This window comes from Microtus ochrogaster, chromosome 7 (genome assembly GCF_000317375.1).
Source record: "Microtus ochrogaster isolate Prairie Vole_2 chromosome 7, MicOch1.0, whole genome shotgun sequence".
NCBI classification, from domain to species: domain Eukaryota; kingdom Metazoa; phylum Chordata; class Mammalia; order Rodentia; family Cricetidae; genus Microtus; species Microtus ochrogaster.
The window spans coordinates 47727333-47731852 of NC_022014.1; the positions used below are offsets into that span (position 1 = coordinate 47727333).

General features: G+C 43.4%; 1 pseudogene; it reads right to left on the bottom strand.

The window, feature by feature from the left end:
- The window catches only part of LOC101991630, a 923-nt pseudogene extending 681 nt beyond the window's left edge, over positions 1–242 (bottom strand).
- Positions 243–4520: the final 4278 nt, after the last annotated feature.

A 4520-nucleotide genomic window follows, 5' to 3' on the forward strand; every position in this document is an offset into this window, starting at 1 on the left:
GCCTTGGGGACGGTGACTGAGGAAAAGCAGATGTCGACACTGGAGAGGTTAGCCAAGAAGAAGTACATGGGTGTGTGGAGATGAGGGTCACAGCTGACGGCCAGGATGATGAGAAGGTTCCCAGAGATGGTGACCATGTACATCCCCAAGAATATCCCAAAGACAACGTCTTCTTGTTCTGACTTTCCAGAGAGTCCAAGGAGGAGGAATTCTGTGACTGTCGTCTGATTGTCACCATCCATGTCTCTGGAGAAGAGAGTGAGATGCGTATAGAGAAATCATTCACCAACTCTTGGGGAAAACATTGATGCCATTTGGAAAAGTTTACTCATTAGTGAGAAGTAACTGGTAGTGAATTCCCTTTCAAAGTAGTTTTATAGGAAAAGAGAGCCCCATTTGAAAGGATTGAATTCTAGTGAGTATGATTTTTTTTAATCTGTTCTTATTTGCTTAGTACCATAAATATGTATACTTTATACAATAGATAACTCAGTCTGGGAATTGGCTACTATATTTGACTGAACACATGAAGAAACTGAGGAGTGGGCAAAGATTGCTTTACCAAAGATTGCTGATCAATATCAGTGAGAGTTCAAACAAGCTAATAGTCTTGTTCCATGTGTTACACATATACACACATGAACAGGCATGCTCACACATACACACGCACAACCACACATGGGGCATCAAGACACATAATACATAACAAACATGCACAGACACACACTAAAGGCTTGTAGCACATACACACATAATTTTCTGACATGTTCTTTTCTCTGATTATGATTTCTAGGGCTAAATAATCCTGCTACCTCAAATTCAAACTGGCTAGGACCAAGTCAACAAAATTTTCATGTTATATTGGCTATCATTTACTAAATTTTAATCAAATGAAAAGTCACTACTAGGTGTCATATATTATATGCCCAGAAGTTGCATTATGACTTTTCTATTTTCTCACAGTTGGAAAGATCAATAGGCTTTGACAGACCTGCCTGCCGGTTGGCCCTTCACTTTCTGTCTGCTACTAAGAGGTTTTCACCACATCGCACAGCTGTTTGTCTGCTCACCTGAGCCACTGGCCAAACCCCTGTGTGCAGTGTCCCCTCCTTTCTGCACTCAGAAGAGGGGGGCATACAGATTCTAAGTGCATTGTTTTTCTATCGAAGAAAAACAGATTTACATGTGGATAAAATGCAGATTCATGTGCATCTCAGACAATCCCCAGGCTAAGACATCTCCATGGTCAGGAGGTCAGGAAAACATCTGGACTGCAATGTCCATGGAGGGAGGCAAGGCAATTACAGCTGAGGGGGAGAGTCACCCTGGGGTGATCAGAGGCCTGGCTGGGGAAGGGGAAGAGAGGAGACAGGTGTCAGGAGAAATGGCCTGGCTGCAGGGACAGAACATGACATAGAAATTGATGACGTTGGTTACAGGATGCTCGTGTGGTCCAGACAGCGAGCTCACTGCTGCTGTGAGAGTGGAGCTAAGCACAGCGCTGAGATGGGAATCCAAGGTCACTTCCGGAGCATTGCTATGGTTGTAGACCAGCGTGACAACAGCAGCAAAGAGCTAGAATGAGGGCTGGGGAGATGGCTCAGTGGGTAAAGCACGTGCCATGTACGTGTGAAGACCTGAGTTCAAATCCCCAGAACCCACCTAAAACTCCACACCATAGAGCATGTCTGCTATCCCAGTGATTTTAGGTTAAAGTGAGAAACAGAACTCTGCATGAGTTCAGCTACACTCATAAACATACATGAATATACACATACACAATATATACAATTTAAAATGCTGGAATATGCTTCCAGTGGGACACAGGGACAGTGGATTGTAGAACCAGAGAGATAAGAAACAGGATGATCAATAGATCATGAGGACAAATGAAAGAGTCCTTTGACTGTAGATATTAATCTTCCTGAAGGCAGATAGTTTCCTATCAAAGAAATAGAAAAAGGTGCAATGGGATGTAAAGGCAACTTGTTCCAGGGAGGCAAGACTACAGCCAAGGTTCAATTCTGAGACCTACTGTAAGACACAGTTATTCTGTGTTGTATTACACTGTGTATTAAGAGATGGTAGACATTGGAATGGTCGGATGCTGGAATAATACTAACATATCATGGGTCAAGCCCTCGGTGTACAGCGTCCACTGGACCCCAATGCATAATGTGAGGTCATTCATAGATGTCCTTTTCTGTGATTGGCTCTTTAACCCCAGCTTTTGGATTTCAATTCCACTTGCAGTTAAACTTCCTATGGAGATAGAATTCTACTGCCATGTCTAAGGAAAAATAAAGAACATAACAGTGTTTGTGTCTGTTGTGTCTGTTTTACTGCTTTAATGTCTGTGAGTTGGAGGACTGTCAGGTGTGTCTGAGATCCAGTTGTGAAGGTATGTCTGCAACTCTGGGGGTTTGAGACCCTCAACCTTAAAGGCTGCTTTGTCTCTGGAGTCAGGTGAAGGCAGCTCTTAACTGCCCGGTTTCAGTAGCATCCAGCCACTCACACTAGAAACACCTTATAATACAACACACACCCAGAAGATGGACACGGAACAAATATGAGGACCAGGAAATAATAAGGACATTCTTTGTCTCAGTTTCTCTGTCTCTCTTTGTGTTTGTATGTGTGTCTCTGTGTCTCTGTCTCCTTTAGTGTGTGTGTGGCTTTGTGTTTTTGTCTCTCTCCCTTTTGTGTATCTCTGTGAGTCTGTCTCTCTTCTCGCTTTTCTGAAAAGACTTTTATTAACCTGAAAACCACTCCTAACCCACTAACCTTAGTTCTGTTCCTGTACTTCCTTTACCCAACAGCAACTTCCATTGTGTCCCTATAGCAGAGAACCTTATGTAGGAACAAGGCATGGACATGGAGGAGTGAGACACTTTTCCTCCTTTGAACTTGGTCAGATGCAGAGAGATTGAATGAAGTTCTTTCCCTATATGTCATCCCATGGTCTCTAGTCCAATGGAGTCAGCCTACTGTGTGTGTGGGGGGGTGCTTTGCTGCTTTCTCAGCCTCCTTACCTGGGTGCTCTTGGCTGTTATCAGATGTCTTCAGGAAAGTTCTGTCTCTGCTGGTGCCATGGTTGAGACGGGGTTTTGAGAAATCCTCACTTGAAGCGGAGAAGGGGAAGGCATTTTCCCCCAGAAGAGAACATCTAGAATGAGGCATGTGGCTCTCTCTGTCAAGGTTGGGTGACTGGGAGTGAATAAATTGATGCTCCATCCCTGGAGGTGGTGCTGCTGTGAAGATGGTGCCAAGTGTGTGCTCCCCTAGGGTGGATTTCTCAGAGGTTCTAATTAGAGACACACAGATGAGGTGTTCACGGTCTACATTCTCTTTGGGCACTGTAAATTAGGATCCTTAGAAAGTCAGTTCTTGTACAAGAGCTCATTGCTAGAGCTCTATCCTTGGTTAATTATTCATATTTATTCCTATCTGATAAGATAGTGCTTACAAATATAAATTTATGCTATCAAAATATATAAGCATTATGTATCACATAATTATACAACATTAAAGATAATCAAATTACAGTAGAGGTTTGGGTCACCATGAATTTCCTTCAAAAACCTAGAGAATACATACTAGAAATCAAATCACAAACCAATTAATGACATCATTATTGTTAGAGCCTAATAACAAAATTGGATCCTTCAATCAAGTATGAATTAATTTATTACCAAGCCCAATTGCAAAGGTTTCTTTTTAATTTTTTGGGGGGGCAATCATACATTTTATATCTTTTTTTATGATTCATAGTGTCATGGACCACCAAGGGCCCAGTATTCTTTTCTTTTTTTTTAATTACTTTAAAAATAATATCAATCAAAATTCCCACTCCCCCCCATAACCTCCCCTCTCAGCCTCCCCCAGCCCTAAGAGAGGGTAAGGCACCCTGCCCTGTGGGAAGTCCAAGGTCCCTCCCCACTCCATCCAGACTGAACAAGGTATGCATCCAAAGATAATAGAATCCCAAAAAGCCAGTACATGCAGTAGAGACAAATCCCATGTCATTGTCATTGGCCCCTCAGTCTACCACAATTGTCAACCACATTCAGAGGGACCAGTTTCATTCCATGCTCGTTCAAACCCAGTCTAGCTGGAGTTGGTGAACACCCATTAGCTGAGGCACACTGTCTCAATGGGTGGACCAACCCCGTGGGGTCCTGACTCCCTCCTTCTGTTCTTTATCTGGACCTTGGAATGTTGCGGGAGGTCCTTCCGCTCCTCCAGCCTATAGCCACTAAGATACCAGCCCATTGGGGCGTGGTCTCTCTCCCTTTAAAAAAGCGGCCACTTCCCTCTTCTCTCTCTCTTCACTTCCTGCTCCGCCGGCGACTAGACTCCCTTCCTGGTTGCACAGAGGGCTGTTGTCTGGGACGGAGATCTGTAAGTTTTTTCCCCTTTAAATAAATATCACCCTATTAATCATAATTCCAAACTGGTGTGGCATTGTTAATGACTTACGCCTTCAATTGGCACCCAACGTTTGGTTGGTTTTAGGACCT